We start from the raw sequence: 21,634 nt of genomic DNA, 5'->3' as shown, positions 1-21,634 counted from the left end.
GAGGAAGGGATGATGCAGCACAACGGCGTCAGGTATTTCCCTCAGATATGAAACCAAGGTTATCAAACCAGTAGGAGAAGCAAGCAACTCAACGTAAACAGCCCCTGCACACAAAAAACAAATACTCGCAACCCGACGTGTTAAATGGTTTGTCAATCCCTTTCGGATAACTGCGCCAGAAATTGGCACGTGGACGAGAGAAAGTTGTAAATATTGATAGATCGAACGCTACATAAAATAAATTGCAGCAAGGTATTTTTGTATTTTTGGTTTAATAGATCTGAAAATAAAAGCAAAGGAAAATAGATCGCAAAGGCAAATAATATGAGAAAGAGACCCGGGGGTCATAGGTTTCACTAGTGGCTTCTCTCGAGAAAAATAGCAAACTATGGGTAAACAAATTACTGGTGGGAAATTGATAGAACTTCAAATACTCATGACGATATCTAGGCAATGATCATTACATAGGCATCACGTCCAAGATTAATAGACCGACTCCTGCCTGCATCTACTACTATTACTCCACACATCGACCACTATCCAGCATGCATCTAGTGTATTAAGTTCATGGAAAAACGGAGTAATGCAATAAGAACGATGACATGATGTAGACAAGATCTATCTATGTAGAGATAGACCCCATCATTTTATCCGTAGTAGCAACGATACATATGCATTGGTTCCCCTTCTGTCACTGGGATCAAGGACCGTAAGATCGAACCCACTACAAAGCACATCTTCCCATTGAAGGATAAATAGATCAAGTTGGCCAAACAAAACCCAAATATCAGAGAAGAAATACGAGGCTATAAGCAATCATGCATACGAGAGATCAAAGAAACTCAAATACTTTCATGGATATAAAAAGAAAGATCTGATCATAAACTCAAAGTTCACCCGATCCCAACAAACACACTGCAAAAAGAGTTACATCATATGGATTTCCAAGAGACCATTGTATTGAGAGAGCAAGCCATCTAGCTACAAAGTACGAACCCAAAGGTCTACAAAGAACTACTTACGCATCAAAGGAGAGGCACCAATGGAAGTGGTGAACCCCTCCGTGATGGTGTCTAGATTGGATCTGGTGGTTCTGGACTCTGCGGGGGCTGGAATTGATTTACGTCGACTCCCCTAGGGTTTCTATAATGTTGGGGTATTTATAGAGCAAAGAGGCGGTCTAAGGGGCACCCGAGGTGGGCACAACCCACCAGGGCACGCCTGGGCCTCCTGGCGCGCCGTGGTGGGTTGTGCCCATTAGGTGTCTTCTGGTCCATAAAATATCTCCGTAAAGTTTTGTGGCATTTGGACTCCGTTTGGTATTGATTTCCCGCGATGTAAAAAACATGCAGAAAATAGCAATTGGCACTTGGCACCATGTCAAGAGGTTAGTACCAAAAAATGATATAAAATGACTATAAAATGATTATAAAACATCCAAGATTGATAATATAACAGCATGGAACAATCAAAAATTATAGATACGTTGGAGACGTATCAACGCGCTTACGGATGAAGTCCCCGGCCTGGCCCGACCACCTCCGCTTGGGTTTCGCAACCTCGTTTTCCCATCGCCGCCATTGCCATCAGTCACCCTCGCCTCTCTCTCTCTCTCTCATCGCAGCAGCGACGACAGTAGTGGCGGCGATGGCAGTAGTGGCGGCGCATAGGTTTCACCCTAGGTCAAGAGATCGGAGAGTGGTCCAAATGCTAAGAAGTAAAAACTCTGATGGATCTTCAGCCAACATATTTTTACCTATAACATAATTTTTATTTTCTATTTTGAAAAGGAGGAATACCTCTAGCCTCTACATCAGTCGATGCATGTAGCCATATTATTACAAATCAAAACAGAGTCTTAACATCCGAGGAAGCTCAAAATCCAGCAATAAAGCGCCACATCCGACAATAAAGAATAGGCCACGATGCCTACACACCTAGCCAATTATTAACTCGCCATCCAAATTGGCTGAAGATAGTCCGTGCTACCGTCTCCCAGCGGTTGCACCCAATAACCATAGACCCCATGTAGTCCGCATGAGTGAGTAACGACCATATACGAATCCAGGTTGTAGCTCTGTAAATAACCTGCAAAAAATTGGTGAATGTTGTAGCATTAAAAATCATATCTTTCTAGTGTTCCATATAGCCCATAATAAAGCACATATCCCTATCCAAATATGTTTAGCTATGTGTATGTCTACTCCATTAAGCCACGTTCCAAATAACGTGTTTATGCTCATTGGAGGTTGGATGTTAAAAGCTATATGGATAGATCGTCATAACAATTTTGCAAGTGGACACTCGAGAAAGAGGTGTTTAATCATTTCGTTTTGATCACAAAAAGAGCACCTGGGGTTACCAACCCAATTCCGTTTCATCAAATTATCTTTGGTCAAGATGACTTCTTTATGGACGAACCACATAAAGATCTTGATGTAGAGTGAAACTTTAATGTTCCATATGGTAAATTGATATGAACATCAGTTACAACAATGGACTACTGAGGTTAATGGCATCTGCTGTAGTGAGTCCATGATGTACTCCTTGGCTCATTGTACATAGAAAATAAAGAGTGTTGAGCCCAATGATTCCTCTTGTGAATTGCATCAAACACATGGCATGTACACCGTAATGGAAATCAAAGTCTGGATAGACAAAAGAAACATGAGACACAAAAAGTTAATCACGAAGAGAGTTTGCTTGAGCAAACCCATCCGGCGCCCCCCTTGCCGGGTGATCAACACACAGGCCACTAATCAAAGCGTCACCATCCATATATTTATATTGCGGACCTTTTTTTGCAGGAAAATATTCCAGACCTTATTCCTAGGAAACGAAATACTAAGCATAGTGTGTATAATTTGAACAATGTTAAAGAAGTAGAGGGGATCGAACATCAAAAGTTGATTCTAGTAGGCTTCCCACTGTCACCCAGCACTGTGTCAAACTGTCAATACAAGATGTCAAGATCAAGCATGACAATGCATCCCTCCCTTCCTCCCCTGGCTTCACCTCTAAGCCGCTAGGAGAAGCTCATCACATCACGCTTCCATAACAATGAACGGCGAGGTGGTGCAGGTAGCCGCCGCCGTGTTGTGGTGAGTGCTAGGGATTTGACAACCTCGCCGGCCCACCAACAAACATAGAAATTAGTCCTGGTGAAAAAATAAAGATGGTGAAGGAGGCAACCAGGTTGAGGTTGCCCAGCAAAACGAAGAGATACTTCCCTACCATGGCGGCTGACGGCCGCCCTACCACTACCAGCGCGGCGACGAAGACCCTGGCGTGGGGATCCATCAAGAGGACCTCGGTTGAGCCATTATCATCGGTAGCACAGGCACGCTTATGAAATAAGTCCCCGGCCACCTACGCTTGGGTTTCGCAACCTCATTTGCCCATCGCCGCCGTTGCCATCAGTTACCCTCGTCTCTCTCTCTCTCTCTCTCTCTCTCTCTCTCTCTCTCTCTCGGCAGCGGCGATGGCAGTAGTGGCAGCGATGGCAGTAGTGGCGGCGCATAGGTTTCACCTAGGTCAAGAGATCGGGGAGTGGTCCAAATGCTAAGAAGTAAAAACTCTGATGGCTCTTGAGCCAACACATTTTTACATGTAACAACATAATTCTTTTAAAGCACAAATAACTCCGGCCTCTACATCAGTCGATGCATGTAGCCATATTATTAGAAATTGAAACAGAGTCTTAACATCGAAGGAAGCTCAAAATCCAGCAATAAAGCGCCACATCCGACGATAAAGAACAGGCTACGATGCCTACACACCTAGATAATTATTAACTCACCATCCAAATCAGATGAAGATAGCCTGTGCTACTGTCTCCAAGCGGTTGCACCCAATAACCATAGACCCCATGTAGTCTGCATGAGTGAGTAACCACCACATATGAATCTAGGCTGTAGCTCTATAGATAACCTGTGAAAAATCGGTGAATGTTGTACCATTAAAAATCATAACTTTCTAGTGTTCCATATAGCCCATAATAAACACATATTCCTATCCGAATATGTTTAGCCATGTGTATGTCTACTCCATTAAGCCACGTTCCAAATAACGTGTTTATGCTCATTGGAGGTTTGACGTTAAAAGCTATATGGATAGCTCGTCATAACAATTTTGCAAGTGGAGACTCGAGAAAGAGGTGTTTAATTGTTTTGTTTTGATCACAAAAACAACACCTAGGGTTACCAACCCAATTCTTTTTCATCAAATTATCTTTGGTCAAGATGACTTCTTTATGGACGAACCACATAAAGATCTTGATGCGTAGTGAAACTTTAATCTTCCATATGGTAAATTGATATGAACATTAGTTACAACAATGGACTACGGAGGTTAATGGCATCTGCTATAGTGAGTCCATGATGTACTCCTCGGCTCCTCGTACATAGAAAATAAAGAGCGTTGAGCCCAATGATTCCTCTTGTGCATTGCATCAAACACATGGCATATACACCGTAATGGAAATCAAAGTCTGGATAGACAAAAGAAACATGAGACACAGAAAGTTAATCAGGAAGAGAGTTTGCTTGAGCAAACCCAGCTAGCGCCCCGCTTGCCGGGTGATCAGCGCACGGGCCACTAATCAAAGCGTCACCATCCATATATTTATATTTGCGAACCTTTTTTGCAGGAAAATACTCCAGACCTTATTCCTAGGAAACGAAATACTAAGCATAGTGTGTATCATTTGAACAATGTTAAAGAAGTAGAGGGGATCGAACATCAAAAGTTGATTCCAGTAGGCTTCCCACTGTCACCTAACACTGTGTCAAACTGTCAATACAAGATGTTAAGATCGAGCATGACAATGCATCCCTCCCTTCCTCTCCTGGCTTCACCTCTAAGCCGCTAGGAGAAGCTCATCACATCACGCTTCCATAACAATGAATGGCGAGGTGGTGCAGGTAGCCGCTACCGTGCTGTGGTGAGTGCGAGGGATTTGACAACCTCACCGGCCCACCAAGAAACATAGAAAGTAGTCCTGGTGAAAAAATAAAGATGGAGAAGGAGGCAAACAGGTTGAGGTTGCCCAGCAAAATGAAGAGATACTTCCCTACCATGGCGGCCGACGGCTGCCCTACCACCACCAGCGCGGCGACGAAGACCCTGGTGTGAGGATCCATCAAGAGGACCTCGGTTGAGCCATCATCGTCGGTAGCGCAGGCGCGCTTATGGATGAAGTCCCCGGCCTGGCCCGACCACCTCCGCTTGGGTTTCGCAACCTCGTTTGCCCATCGCCACCATTGCCATCAGTCACCCTCATCTCTCTCTCTCTCTCTCTCTCTCTCTCTCTCTCTCTGCAGCGACGACAGTAGTGGCGCTGATGGCAGTATTGGCATCGCATAGGTTTCAACCTAGGTCAAGAGATTGGGGAGTGGCCCAAATGCTAAGAAGTAAAAACTCTGATGGCTCTTGAGCTAACACATTTTTACCAGTAACATAATTTTTATTTTTTTTGAAAAGGAGGAATTCCTCCGGCCTCTACATCAGTCGATGCATGTAGCCATATTATTAGAAATCGAAACGGAGTCTTAACATCCATGGAAGCTCAAAATCCGGCAATAAAGCGCCACATCCGATGATAAAGAACAGGCTACGATGCCTACACACCTAGCCAATTATTAACTCTCCATCCAAATCGGTTGAAGATAGCCCATGCTACCGTCTCCCAACGGTTGCACCCAATAACCATATACCCCATGTAGTCCGCATGAGTGAGTAACGAACACATACGAATCCAGGATGTAGCTCTGTAGATAACTTGCGAAAAATTGGTGGATGTTGTACAATTAAAAATCATAACTTTCTAGTGTTCCATATAGCCCATAATAAAGAACATATCCCTATCCGCATATGTTTAGCTATGTGTATGTCTACTCCATTGAGCCACGTTCCAAATAACGTGTTTATGCTCATTGGAGGTTGAATGTTAAAAACTATATGGATAGATCGTCATAACAATTTTGCAAGTGGCACTACAAAAAAAGACACATCCGTGACATTTTGGGCCGAACGAATTTTTTCTGTCATACTTATGGCACTTCAATGACGTGTATCATCATAGATGTGGTGGGCTCCTACTTCTATGACAAAAAATCATGACAGAAAATGGGCTTTTCATTTTGGGCGGGCTGGAGATGCAGCTGCATGACATTCTTTGGGCCGTCCATGATGGAAAAAACTGTGGTAGAAGCAAGGGCGAGGAAAATATCGGGGTGTTCCCGGTTACGGTGGGTGGTCGGGGCCAAGCGATGCACGGAGGTTTGCGCATTTCTCTTGTACACGCACGCGCGTGGGTCTGAGGTGTTGGGCTCTAACTAAACCCGAGCGAGGCGTTGGGCTCTAACTGAACCCGAGCGATTGCACTACAGGCTACGCGTTACTGAACCCGAGCGATTGATCGATGGTTGTTAACTAAACCTGATCGAGCGATTCTTTCGCTACTGCTGCTAACTGAAGCCAATCGATGCTGCCTCTGGATGAACAGTGAGCGTTGCTGGGGTGATTTGGATGAACTGTTCCCAGTGGGGGTACATGAACAGGACCCCGTGGTGTTGCCTCTGGATTAACAGGACCCTGATCGATCGAGCCGGTTGGGGCTGGATGAACAGGACCCCGTGGAGGGCTGGATGAACAGGACCACCCCATGGAGGGCTGGATGAACAGTAGATGGTGGAGGGCTGGATGGACAGTAGCCCGTGGAGGGGTGGTTGAACAGGAGCCCGTGGAGAGGGCTGGTATAACAGTAGCCGGTGGAGTAGCGCGTGGTGGAGGCTGGATGAACAGGAGCCCGTGGATGAACAGTCGCAGGTGGAGGCTGGAGGAGGTCGACGGTGGATGGACAGTAGCCCGTGGAGGCTGGAGGGGGTCGATGGTGGAGATGAACAGTATCCTGTGGAATCTCGTTTTGCGGTACGCCACACCGCTCCCGATGAACAAGACCCCCGTTTCAACCGTAGCGCTCGAACACAAGTCCGTTTCCTCCGTTTTGTGGTACGCCACACCCCTCCCGATGAATAGGACCCCCATTTCGACCGTAGGAGGTTCGTTTCCTCCGTTTTGCGGTACGCCAGACCCCTCCCGATGAACAAGATCCCGTTTTGACCATGGCCGGTCGGACACAAGGCCGTTTCCTCCGTTCTACGGTATGCCACGCCTCGTTTCCATCGGCTGTTCTGTCCAAGACCTCCCGATGAACACGATAACGCATTCCATTCCGACCCAGCCGGTTGGCTCCCCATGAACACGACGACGACGCAGTTTCTTCGTTCCGACCCAGCCATGTACATGAGCCCTGACTGCACGTATGCGCGAGTAGGCGTTCGAGACCCCGCCCGTATGTACGTACATGGCCGTATTTTCTTTCTTACACACTGGCCGTTGTACGTACGTGTACATGCTACATGTGCGCCTCTACTACGACACGTGCGCGCTCTACATCGACCAGTATGTACGTACACGTTCGCGACCAGAATGACAACGCTATGTACGCTACAACCAGGTGGGTCCGACTGTCAGACACTTCCTTGCGTGCGAAGATATAGCTGGTGGGTCCTAGCAGTCAGGGGGCGAATCGTTTTTTTTTTGCCCGAGCGCACTTCCTTGCCTGCGAAGATGTAGCTGGTGGGTCCCAGCAGTCAGGGGGAAAACATTTTTTTGCGAGATACGGTGGCCTGTCCGGCAGGTCCCCGCTGTCGGGTGCAGGAATAATTATTTTGCGCGTAATAAGGAGGCACTTGCTTGCGGCTGCCGTGGACCCAGCTGGCAACCTCTCCATGTACAGTACTCTTTTGGTGGAAGTCGGTCATTGACCACATTGACCATGTCGCGCCGAGAGCACCAAGGCGGTGGACAACGGCGAGGCCTAGGAAGGGGACGACACGGAGCCAGGGAGAACGCGGCAGTGGATGCCCACACGGAGAGGAGTACAAGGGTTCACTGGTTCGGCTTTGATGTGAGGTTGCCGTCGCCGCGGAATAACATGGGGTGTGGGTGAGTAGAGGGATGGCCTGGCCAGCGCTGGGAGTAGTAGGGGCAGTGAGGCCTCCGTGGCATCACAGCCGGCCACGGGAGGCAGGAGCACGCGGCACGACCGGCGCTGGTTTGGGCGGCTGGAGCAAGAAGACCAGAGGTTGAAGAAGCACTACGGCCGTTGGATGGACATGGTACGGTCACTGGAGCTATAATCGTTCATATATTGACTAAGTTCACAAAGCCCTCCGTCCCCGTCATCTTAGTAGGCCCACAAGTCAGCCTCCCACTATGGTGGATCCCAGCTGGAAGGGGGTGTCGGATGTGGGGCTCCGGCTAACCCTTAAGGTTCGAACACTTGGGTGCGTGCGAAGTCTTTCCCTCCTACCGATCTACGCTCTAGCTCGCTAAGATCTTGCGGACAAACTCGCGACACAGAAAGACACGGGGTTTATACTGGTTCGGGCCACCGTTGTGGTGTAATACCCTACTCTAGTGTGGTGGTGGTGGCTTGCCTCTTGGGCTGATGATGAGCAATACAAGGGGAAGAACAGCCTCCTGAGGTTGAGGTGTTCTTGTGCTTTCGGACTTGTGTCTATCTCTCTCCTCCTACTATGGTAGTGTCTAGTCCTATTTATAGAGGCCCTGGTGAAGGATCGAAAGTATGTCTAGAGGGGGGTGATTGGACTACTTGACCAAATAAAAACTTAACCTTTTCCCAATTTTAGTTCTTGGCAGATTTTAGCTATTTTAGGACAAGTCAAGCAATCATCACACAATTCAAGCAAGCATGCAAAGAGTATATTGGTAGCGGAAAGTAAAGCATGCAACTTGCAAGAATGTAAAGGGAAGGGTTTGGAGAATTCAAACGCAATTGGAGACACGGATGTTTTTCCCATGGTTCGGATAGGTGGTGCTATCCTACATCCACGTTGATGGAGACTTCAACCCACGAAGGGTAACGGTTGCGAGAGTCCACACAGGGCTCCACCCACAAAGGGTAACGGTTGCGCGAGTCCACATAGGGCTCCACCCATGAAGGGTCCATGAAGAAGCAACCACCCACAAAGGGTCCACGAAGAAGCAACCTTGTCTATCCCACCATGGCCATCGCCCACACAGGACTTGCCTCACTAGCGGTAGATCTTCACGAAGTAGGTGATCTCCTTGCCCTTACAAACTTCTTGGTTCAACTCCACAATCTTGTCGGAGGCTCCCAAGTGACACCTAGCCAATCTAGGAGACACCACTCTCCAAGAAGTAACAAATGGTGTGTAGGTAATGAACTCCTTGCTCTTGTGCTTCAAATGATAGTCTCCCCAACACTCAACTCTCTCTCATAGGATTTGGATTTGGTGGAAAGAAGATTTGAGTGGAAAGCAACTTGGGAAGGTAGAGATCAAGATTCATATGGTAGGAATGGAATATCTTGGTCTCAACACATGAGTAGGTGGTTCTCTCTCAGAACATACGAGTTGGAATGGTGTATGTGTTCTGATGGCTCTCTCTTTGAATGAAGAGGAGGTGGAGGGGTATATATAGCCTCCACACAAAATCCAACCGTTACACAGTTTTCCAATCTCGGTGGGACCAAATCAACAAACTCGGTCGGACCGAAAATGTAAACCTAGTGACCGTTAGAGATTTTCGGTGGGACTGACATGCAACTCGGTAGGACCGATATGGTTAGGGTTTGGGCATAACGTAATCTCAGTGAGACCGATTACACAAACTCGGTGAGACCGAATTTGGTAATTAGCTAACCAGAGCGTTGGTCAGGCAAACTCGGTGGGACCGATTTGCTCTTTCGGTGAGACCGAAAAGTTACAAAGGGGAAACACTGAATTTACATTGCAATCTCGGTGGGACCGATTCGCTCTTTCGGTGGGACCGAATTGCTAGGGTTTGGCAGTGACTAATGACAAGTGAAACTCGGTGGCGCCGGATAGGAAGAATCGGTAGGACCGAGTTTGGCTTAGGGTTTAGGTCATATGTGGATATGGGAAAGTAGTTGAGGGTTTTGGAGCATATCACTAAGCACATGAAGCAAGAGGCTCATTATGCAACACCTCATCCCTCCTTGATAGTATTGGCTTTTCCTAAAGACTCAATGTGATATTGGATCACTAAAATATAAAATGAAGAGTCTTGAGCTTTTGAGCTTGAGCCAATCCTTTTTCCTTAGCATTTTGAGGGTTCCACTTTCACATCCATGCCATGCCAATCATTGAGCTTTCCTGAAATAATCATCTTGGAATAGCATTAGCTCAATGAGCTATATGTTGTTATGAATTACCAAAACCACCGAGGGATAGTTGCACTTTCACCTGGTCCTCTTCCCAAATATCGAGTGGGAAGGGAGCCAACAATGGCGGGCTAATTTGAAGGGGGACAGCTAGTACGAGCCATCTTGACAAAAGTAGTCTTCGCCTGCACAAAGCTGTAGTGGTGACGCCGTCTTGGGCTCCACGATGACCTCCGTCTTGTAGTCCATGGTCTTGGTCTTGTTGCACCGAAATGGAAACCTTCGTCTGAGGCCTTGGTACTCCACGGCTGCGCTTGCCTCCTTTCCACCAAAGGGGAAACAAGGACGCTGCGCGCGCTGGTGCCCGCCTGGCGCCCGCCTGGTGTCGATCATCATGGCTCATGTCATGAGAGCCTCGTGAGGTTCGCCTCGCCTTGATATCTCCGCCCCTCGCGAGCCTGCCTAACTAGGCCACTCGGGAGGAGGTCTTGCGTCGTCCGCCTCGCGAGGCTTGGACCCTCGCGAGGGTCTTGGATGCTTTGTTGATGAAGATGGGCCATACGTCCTGCTGGCTCCGCCACACCGCGGGCCGCAGGCAGGCAAGTCTGGGGACCCCCATTCCTAGAACACCGACAGTAGCCCCCAGACCTAAGGTGCGTGCGGGGTTGGCCTCGCGACGAAGCCAAGGGTCAAGTTTGGAGCACCGCGGGCCCCAAAAGCCCGCGGCCTCGGTTGACGCGTGGCGGTTGATTGCGTGGGTGTATCCTCTTCCCCACGCTGCCTCGACGACTGCACGACTTGTCATGTCCCTGCGACATGCAAGGAAAACCATCATTACCTGCGATCGTGGGAGACACCGGTTGGCCTTCTCTTGCTATAAATGGGGAGGGGGGCGGAGCCCTCGTTGCCCATCTCTTCCCCGCTTGCTCGCTTCTTCTTTGCTTCATTGCTTGCAGTGCTTCTGATGGCGCCTCGAAGGAAGTTCTCTACCACCGAGAAGGGGAAGGCCCCTTGCGAGGGCCCCGGTTCCCCGGCGCCCAAGTGCGGTTGCGACCGTTTGCGCAAGCATGCTGCGACCCCCGCCGTGGCCCACCGTCGAGGCGGCGCCGCGGCACGCGGAGGGGACTATCCCAACCATGGCGGTCCAACTGATGAGGGGAGGCACGCGATGGTGGTGCGGCCTCCCCGCCCGCACTTCCATTCAACTGAGGTGTCGCCAGAGTTCATTGTCTGGTTGGAGAACCCGGCCGGCAACTGGCTCCAGCTTCCGCGCTTCCTTTGTCGATGAACTGCCGGCCCCTGGTCCAGGCGGGCTCTGGTTGCAGGCGGATGGTTGCTGCAGCAAGGCCTCCTGGGTCGCGGTCGAGACTTCCGCCGCGGGCAACATAGCCCCGGCCCGCGGCTGGCAGACGTTTGCCCGCGCGCGCGGCCTGGGCAGGCGGTGCACGCTCCACTTCAAGTATGACGGTGGGTCGACCCTCTATGTGAGGGTGTTCGAGAAGATGGTCCCCGCGCTGGGTGCTGCCCCGAGACGAACGACGGTGATGAGGTGCTCGGCCTTGGTGACGGTCGCGACGAGGATGAGGGCGAGCCTGCCCTCGGCGGCGACCGCGTCTCTTCCAGCTACGGCGGCTCTTCCTCCGGTAACAACTCCAACAGCGGTGGCTACGACCAGCCGCCGCACCGCCGCGCCCGCTTCGAAGGAGGCAGTGGGTCATCTTGTCGCCGTGCCTCCGTGAAGCATGAGGAGGGATCTGTCTAGGCTCGGGGCGTCACTAAGGGCCTGCCTCCGCGGAGCTGAAACGCCGCTTTGTTTAGCTTTTTCCTTTTTTTCCTGCATCAGAAAATGAAACCAGTATGGGCCCAGAGGGGCGTGTATCGAACTGTGGTTCTTGGTTAATGCAACGTGCATGTTATTCCCATGCCGTGTTGTTATTTTGCGCAAAGATAACCTAACCTGGCGCGTTTGTGACGCCCTTCCCTTCACGAGATGACTGAGTTTGCTTAGAAACTGCAAAAAAAATTGTTAGGGGGTGCGCCAGAGGATTTGCCGTTCACCCAAACCTTGACTTGGCGCTTTGCATCGCGGTACCCGAGGGGCACGGATTAGGAGAGATGCGCCAGCTTCCAGGCTCGAACGAGGGTGACTCGCGAGAAGGCAGAGAGAAGAAAAATGCTCGTGAGGGCACCTGCCTAGCCCCCTCGCGAGGTATGCGAGAGAGAGATCATGAACAAACCAGAGCCGAAAAACACGGTAAAAGGCGAAGGAACCAAATCAGCAAGAAACGCCAAAGGCAAACTTTATTAAGGAGAAGCAAGCCAACTTTGGAAAGCAAATGAAAAGCCGCGTCCGACACCTAATCTAGTCTTCAAGTCTTCTCACTAGCGCGGAGCTAAGTGCTGTCCACTAGGCGTGGGAGGGAGCCCCAAGGCCTGAGGCCGGCGCTCCTGAGACTCCGGGGCATGTACAGCCCCAACTCATTATTACGTGAGAGTGTCACGGGCGGTGATTCTTCACAGGCACCGGGCCTTCTTCACAGGCTCTGGGCCTTTCTTCACAGGCTCTGGGCCTTGCTTCACAGGCTCTGGGCCTTGCTTCATGGGTAGAACTTCTGGGTGCTGGATGTTCCAGGTGTTTTGGATAGGTGTCCCCTCTTGCGTCTCCAGGTGCACGGCGCCAGGCCTGGAGATGTGGACGACCCTGAATGGGCCCTCCCACATGGGTGAAAGCTTGTGCAACCCTTCCCTGAATAGGACCCACCTCAGGACTAGGTCACTTGTCTCGAGCGTCCTGGAGCGAATGTTGCCGCAGTGGTAACACCGCAGCGCTTGCTGGTACCTTGCAGCCCTTAATGCAGCTTCGCAACGACGTTCCTTCCCCAGCATGAGATCCATCCCCTGCATGGCGTCCTGTTGTGTTTTGTCGAACGCCAGAACCCGCACGGAGCGATACTTGACCTCATGAGGGAGGACTGCTTCAGCTCCGTAGACGAGGAAGAATGGAGTCTCACCCGTTGGCTTGGTAGCGGTGGTGCGGATGGACCACAACACGGACTGGAGCTCGTCGTGCCAGCCCCTGCCACAGGCCTCCAGCTTCTTCTTGAAGGTCCTGGTCTTGAGGCCCCTTAGGACCTCAGCGTTGGCGCGCTCAACCTGACCATTGCTCCTGGGGTGGGCCACCGAAGCGTAGCAGATCTGTGTTCCAAGGTTAGCACAGTAGGTTTTAAAGAGGTTGCTAGTAAACTGCGAGCCGTTATCTGTGATGATGCGGTTGGGGACCCCGAAGCGGCTCACGAGGCCCTTGATGAACTTGACCGCAGAGCTGGCTGGAATGGTTCGGATGGCTTCCACTTCCGCCCACTTGGTGAACTTGTCGATGGCGACGTAGAGATAATGATAGCCCCCTAGCGCTCGTGGGAACGGGCCTAGGATGTCTAGCCCCCAGACCGCGAACGACCACATGAGCGGGATGGTTTGGAGGCCCTGAGCAGGCCGATGGATTTGCTTGGCATGGAATTGGCAAGCTTCATAGGACTTCACCAGCTCGGCTGCACCGTTGAGTGCTGTGGGCCAATAGAATCTGCTGCGGAAGGCCTTTCCAACGAGGGTCCGTGATGATGAGTGATGTCCACATTCCCCGCAGTGTATGTCAATCAGCATCTCCCTTCCTTGATCGCTGGAGATGCAGCGCAGCGTGACATCATTCGGCTGTTTCCTGTACAACTCGTTGTCTTGAATGCAGTATGCCGTGGCCTGTCGGGCCACGCGCTCCACGTCTTCTTCCTTCTCCGGCAGTGTCCCGTGCATCAGGTACTCCTTGAACTCCTTGGTCCATCACTCCTCCTAGGGTTCGAGCGCCAAGAGTAGCCGAGCTCCTGAGGTTGGGCCACAAGCTGGGGCTCTCGTGGCCGGGGGCTGTGGGAGCTCCTCCCAAGGCTGAGTCGTGCTTGAAAGAGGTGGCATAGCTGACATCTTGAAGAGACGCTCTTCAAAGACGCCGGGCTCTTGCGGTTGCTGCTTGGATGCTCTCTTGGCGATGTCGTCGGCTTCCTTGTTGGTGCCCCGGGGCACGTGCTGCATCTCCAAGCCTGCGAACTGCTTTTCCATTTTGCGCACCTCCACAAGGTAGGCCTCCATGTGCTCATCCTTTGACTCGTACACTTTTTTGGAGAAGTTGATGAGGAGCTGCGAGTCGCCCTTGACGGTAAGGCGCCTCACCCCCATAGCCGCCGCAGCCTTTAGGCCAGCTATGAGGCCTTCGTATTCTGCGATATTGTTGGAGACCTTCTCGCCGTGCTGGAAGCAGAGTTGCACGGCATAGTAAAGCTTGTCCTGAGTGGGTGAGATGAGCATTGCTCCAGCCCCCGCGCCCTGGTGCACAAAGGCGCCATCAAAATACATGACCCAGCCGTCTAGCGCCTCGCTTCCAAGGAAGGTGGACCGGTCTTCTCCTTCCTCAAGAGCCGGGGCATCTGTCCATTCTGCCACAAAATCGGCGAGCGCGGCTCCCTTGATGACCCTGGTGGTGCTGAACACCAGCTGGAATGCTTGCAGCTCGATGTTCCATTCAGTGACCCTTCAGGTAGAGTTTGGGCTTCTGAGTACCCTCTCCAATGGGTAAGACGATATGACCTTGATGGGGTGCCCCTGGAAGTAGTGTCGCAGCTTGCGTGAGGCCACCAAAAGTGCGAGCAGGAGCTTTTGCGGCATGGGGTAGAGTGCCCTTGCGTCCCGCAGTACGGTGCTGACGAAGTACACCGGGTGCTCGGCGAGGGCTGGCACATTGTTGAGGCTCGGGCCTTGCGGAGATTGTGGCATATCCTAAGGTGGAGGGTTTCTTGAGACTTGGCCATCCTCAGGAGTTTCCGCGACGTTGCCCTGCCGGGCTTGATCTTCCGTCACTGGTGGCCCCGGTGTGCCTTCCTGACCCTGCGCTGCATCAGCTCTGGCTTGGTGCGGCACACCCTTGTCTTTGCACTCCTCCTGAACCGCCACCAACGCCGCGCTGGCGGAGTACGAGGTGGCAGCGAGGTAGAGTACCAGAGGCTCGAGAGGCCGTGGCGCCACCATCACCGGGGGTCTTGTGAGGTATTTCTTGAGGTCCTGGAAGGCCCGGTCGTCCTCCGGGGTCCACTCGAAGGGCCCTTTATTCTTCATGAGATTAAAGAAGGGTAAGGCACGCTTGCCTAGCTTAGATATGAAACGCCCTAACGCGGTCACCCGTCCTGCCAGCTTTTGCATCTCCTTGAGGGTCTGTGGTGGGCTCATGTCTTCGATGGCCTTGATCTTCTCCGCGTTTGCCTCGATCCCTCTGTGGGATACGAGAAACCCTAGCAGCTTGCCAGAGGGGACACCAAACACACACTTCTCCGGGTTAAGCCTCATGTTCACCCAGTGCAAACTCTCAAAGGTCTCCTTCAAGTCTTGAATCAACGTCCTCGCCTCGCGAGATTTGACCACTATGTCATCAACGTAGGCCTCTGTGTTCCTGCCGAGCTGCCGCCCCAAGGCGATGTGCATTAGTCGCTGAAAGGTTGCGCCAGCGTTGCGAAGGCCGAAAGGCATGCAAGTGTAGCAGTACACCCCACATGGTGTCAAGAAGGCCGTCTTCTCCACATCCTCCGCCGCCATCTTGATCTGATGGTATCTAGAGAACGCATCCAAGAAACACAACAAATCGCACTCGGAGGTGGAGTCGACGATTTGATCGATGCGCGGAAGGGGGAACAGATCTTGGGGGCAGGCTTTGTTGAGGTTGGTGAAGTCGACGCACATCCGTTCCTTCCCACCTTTCTTCGGTACTACAACGGGGTTCACCAGCCATTCGGGGTATCGAACTTCTTGGATGGTACCTGCCGCCTCCAGCTTGCGTGTCTCTTGGACGATGAAGGCCCGCTTCTCAGTGGACTGCCGTCTTGCTCGCTGCTTCATGGGGCGTACGTTGGGGCACACCCTTAGATGATGCTGGATTCCCTCTCTCTGGACCCCTACTAGTTGATCGGGCTCCCACGCGAATATCTCCTTGTTCGCGCGCAAAAACCTCACCAAAGCTTCTTCTTATCCCGGGTCAAGGCCGGGTCCTATGGTGAAGGTGGCTCCTGAAGACCCGTCCTCGTTGACCGGCATCTGCTTGGTCTCTGCCTTGTCTTGGGTGAACAACTGCTTTTTCTTGGTGGGCGCGGTCTCCTGGGCCTCAGGCGCACCAGCGCCGGCTGGCTGCGCTGCTGCCCCGGTCTTGAAGGCGAGCCTGAGCGCCATCATGGCCTCCTTAGTTTCCCCCTTGATGGTGAGGACGCCCTTGCTCCCTGGCATCTTCATGAGGTTGTAGGCCGGGTGAGTCGCTGCCATGAACTGAGCGAGAGCCGGGTAACCGAGGATGGCATTGTACGGGAGACCGATGCGGGCGATGTCAAAGTCCACCAGCTCGGTGCGATAGTTGTCTCGCGTGCCAAAGGTGACAGGGAGGCGGATCTGCCCCAGAGGGTGAGCAGCTCCACCACCTACTCCTGTGAAGGGCTTGCTGAGGCCGAGCCGTTCGAGCGGCACATGAAGAAGGCTGAAGGCTTCCACGGAGAGCAAGTTGAGGCCGGCGCCGCCGTCGATGAGGGTCTTGGTGACGACCACATTGCAGATGGTGGGCGTGCAGAGCATCGGGAGCGTCCCTGAGCCGGCGGTGGAGCCGGGGTGGTCTTCCGAGTCGAAGGTGAGGTCGGCCTCCAGCGCAGCCCAACCCGGCGGAGCCCCCGGGCGCTTGCAGGCTGCCCCAATCTGACGGAATAAAGGCTTGACGTGGCAATCTGAAGGAGGTGCTTGGGAGCCACCCAGCAGTGCCGCGACTGCGTGGTGTGCTGGCGCCGCGTAGCGCGCAGTGAAGAGGTTGCGGAGTTCCCCCCGGGACGTCATCGTGGATCCCAGGAGGTTGAGCAGCCAAGCGCGCGGCTCGCCAGCGAGGGCCAGTGGGAACAAGTTTGCCATGATCTAGTCGTTGCCTCCAGCTTCGAGGACGGCCTCCTCGTATGCTAGCAGGAATAGCGCCGAGTCTGTCGCGTCGTCGTAACGCGGCGGCATCTCCGGCCTGAACTTGGCCGGCCACTGCACTCGCCGCAGAGCGGGGGCCAGGGCTCAGTACCCAGACTCCCCGCTGCTGGTGTTGACCGTAGAGGTTGGTGGCGGGGCACCTGCCATGGGAGCGTAGTGCGGCATCACGGGGCGCTGGTTGGTGGAGAGAAGCCCCAGAACACCCCTACCTGGCGCGCCAAATGTCGGATGTGGGGCTCCGGCTAACCCTTAAGGTTTGAACACTGGGGTGCACGCGAAGTCTTTCCCTCCTATCGATATACGCTCTAGCTCGCTAAGATCTTGCGGACGAACTCGACGAACTCGCGACACAGAAAAACACGGGGTTTATACTGGTTCGGGCCACCGTTGTGGTGTAATACCCTACTCCAGTGTGGTGGTGGTGGATTGCCTCTTGGGCTGATGATGAACAATACAAGGGGAAGAACAACCTCCTGAGGTTGAGGTGTTCTTGTGCTTTCGGACTTGTGTCTATCTCTCTCCTCCTACTATGGTGGTGGCTAGTCCTATTTATAGAGGCCCTGGTCTTCTTCCCAAATATCAAGCGGGAAGGGAGCCAACAATGGCGGGCTAACTTGAAGGGGGACAGCTAGTATGAGCCATCCTGACAAAAGTAGTCTTCGCCTGCACAAAGCTCTGGTGGTGACGCCATCTTGTGCTCCACGATGACCTCCGTCTTGCAGTACATGGTCTTGGTCTTGTTGCACTGAAATGGCAACCTTCGCCTGAGGCCTCGGTACTCCACGACTGCGCTTGCCTCCTTTGCACCAAAGGGGAAACAAGGACGCTGCGCACGCTGGTGCCCGCCTGGTGTCGATCGCCATGGCTCACGTCACGAGAGCCTCTCTGAGGTTCACCTCGCCTTGATATCTCCACCCCTCGCGAGCCTTCCTGATTAGGCCGCTCCGGAAGAGGTCTTGCGCCGTCCGCCTCGCGAGGGTCTTGGATGCTTTGTTGATGAAGATGGGCCGTACGGCCTGCTGGCTCCGCCACGCCACGGGCCGCAGGCAGGCAAGTCTGGGGACCCCCGTTCCCAGAACGCCGACAGGGGGGTACTCATTTTTTTGTGCGCAATAAGGAGGCACTTCCTTGCGTGCGAAGATATAGTTGGTGGGTCCGACCTGTCAGCGGAGGAAACGTTTTTTTTCGGGAAATTCAGAGGCCCTTTCGGCGGGTCCCAGATATCAGGTGGAGGAATCATTATTTTGCCCGTAATAAGGAGGCATTTCCTTGTGTGCGGCTTTGGACCCAGCTGTCAGCCTCTCCACATACAGTCCACTTCCGATGGATGTCATTCGTTGATGACGTTGACCACGCCGCGCCGAGAGCACCAGGGTGGTGGACGGCGATGAAGCCTACGAAGGGAATGACACGGAGCCGCGGAAGACACGGCAGTGGCTGCCCACGTGATGGAGAGTACGAGGGTTGACTGGTTCGGCTGCCGTCGCCGGAAAATAACAGGAGGTGTGGGTGAGTAGAGGGATAGACAGGCCAGGGATGCGAGTATATGATGGGGCCGTGAGGCCTGCCCGACAGCACAGCCAGCCATGGGAGGCGGGAGCAGGCGGTTCCCACGGTGCAGGTTTGGGCGGCTGGGAGGGATGCGAGTATATGATGGGGCCGTGAGGCCTGCCCGACAGCACAGCCGGCCATGGGAGGCGGGAGCAGGCGGTTCCCACGGTGCTGGTTTGGACGGCTGGGGCAGGAAGATCAGAGACTGAAGAAGCACGATTGCCATTAGATTGACATCTAACGGTCTGACGCTAGTAGAGTCCTTGTTGACTAAGTTTCTTTTTTGAGAAACCTTGTGTACTCATGAACTTAGTAGGCCCACAAGTCAGCCTCCAAATCTGTGGCAGACAACATAGAGCCCATTTGCTATTTTTTAATAATTTGCAGCCGATTTGCTAATTCTTAAGCAATTTATTACATCCCATTTTTTGCCCAGGACCACGGTCAAAAAGTTCGACCTTATTTTGCATACTTTGGTGGAGTCCGAACTTTTGTAATCCCGAAATGATAAACATTTTTTTAAGAACTTATTGATTTTCCAAAAAAATTGTTTTGTTTTTGTAAGCAAATAAGACGTGGGACAATTGAGTTGTTTAAGGGAAAACTAGTGGTAAAAAAATCAGCGCCGGGAGGGAAAACAACAACACAAATAAGGATGTAAATATGAAAAGGGAATTTTATGTATTTTCAATATAATGATACGTGTATATGAACTAGTAAAACTACAGGTAGAGATTAGAAAACGGATGTAGGACATGCGTTTCAAGAGGAAAATAGAACTGGGCTATGTGTTTGATTCAGTAAAAAAACTGCCTGCGGATGTTGTAAGACAAAATATAACTAACGATGGCGGGCTAGAGGCTAGTAGATACCTACTGGATCTTTGCACCCCGTTGTCATCATGGGCTGGGCCTGTTAAAAAAAAACCAAGCCTGGGCAGTCTACAGCCCAGTTGAAACTTGCTCGACCTGAAAAAACAATACACGTGTTCAATAAAAGAGAGAATTCTGCAAGTACAGACTGATAACTGGGATGCAGCAGGGATATTGTTTTTTCATCATGATAATAAGTGCATCATGCACTTGTTTTGAAAAATTTGGAGAACTGGGAATTCGAACGGCAGGTGCTTATGCTACCCATCAAATAAAATCAGGTGCCTGAAAATTCGTTTCAAAACAAATGATTCAACTTTATATCCACGTCGACCCTCGGCATGATGGTTGGAAGCAAAAGCCAAGTTGATACCAAAAGATCGTTAACAACAATACAAACTTGCGGACGACAAGGTAGTACATGTACCAATACCAAACTAACTTATAATCTTTTTACTCCTGGCCTTAGTGTTCGTATGGTAGAAAATCTTGCAGAGGACCAGCTCCTGCTCCTTCTCTTGCTCCAGGTCCCCAAGGTGGTACTGGTGCATCACCCATTTGGTCCTCTGCTGGTCGAAGTTCTTGTTGGTGTGCAGCACCAGAACCTTTTTGTTGCCCATCTGCCAGCCATTGACCATCACCGGCAAGGTATTGCTAGTGTTGTGCCACATCGCATGCATGCCGCACTCCGACTGTATCTTGCGACATGTCCACGTGCCCCTTTTGAATGCCCTAGAATTGCACTGGAAGAAATGCTTGCTTAGGCCACTCAGTGTGATACCTGCAGTATTGTCGAATACATGTTTTAGGATGCACTTGAAGCCTAATTGATATATATATATATATATATATATATATATATATATATATATATATATATATATATATATATATATATATATACTGCACATCATCTCCATCATCATTATCAGTACATCCTGCGCAGGTGAGTTAGGATGCACTTGATCCCAGAAAAGTATCTATCCTTCAAACCAGAGGAGTGCTTCAAACTATCAACAGTACATAATATCCAACAAAACAGGATCATGCTACAGTAGCAGAATACATGGCTGAGTCTAGATATCAGTACGAATCAAGTTGTGCATATTTGCTGTTGGCATGAACCACATCGCCGCATTCGGGTTTGCAAAAGCCATCAATCACATGGAAGCTTGATGCCTTTCACACACTGAAGATTATCTGGCAACAAGCTATGTCGACGAATCTCCGGATATGGTGATTCATGAAACCCATGGTATGATGTGTAAACACAGTCCCCCCTGGCGAATGGAAGTTGCATAGCACGGTAATCATCGCTGGTGATATGATCGATGATTGGTTGGATGGTCAGATAATTGAGCCCAAGGAACATGGAGTGGTTACCGAGGCTATAAACCCGCCTCCAGTCGAATACGCCTGGCCCAACTGAGCTGAAATCTTTCTCGAACACGAAGCAACCATAGCCATCAATGTCACGAACGCCCCAGGCATTGTACTGCATGTGGTTTGATGTAATGGTTTGGTCAATTTGGTACGTGCGAATGAGCATCAAATGACCGCCGTCAGCTGAACAAGCGATAAACCACCACCCATCGGCTGGTATGATTCCAGGTCCTGGAATCATGAAGGCCAGCGCATTTGCGTCTGCTGCAACAATTCAAATTGGAGACCAAAAGGACAAAAATAAACAATCATGTTTAGAGTATGTGTGGAATTAAGATTATTATAACAGTGACACATATCATAGATAGAGAATTGCAATGCTGTGGTCATAATCATACCCCAAGTTAAAAAAATAAGCCAATGGCTTTCATATTCTAGCAATATTCATGGTTCAAACATCATGTAACAATGAGAGGAAAACAGCTATGACAGAGCCTACTCATATTATACCATAGCACTTGCTACTACTGTTCTCATATCAACTCTAAGCAATAAC

Source organism: Triticum dicoccoides, chromosome 6A (genome assembly GCF_002162155.2).
Source record: "Triticum dicoccoides isolate Atlit2015 ecotype Zavitan chromosome 6A, WEW_v2.0, whole genome shotgun sequence".
Lineage (NCBI taxonomy): Eukaryota > Viridiplantae > Streptophyta > Magnoliopsida > Poales > Poaceae > Triticum > Triticum dicoccoides.
The sequence above is the reverse complement of the archived record's forward strand: the minus strand, read 5'-3'. Positions refer to the sequence as shown.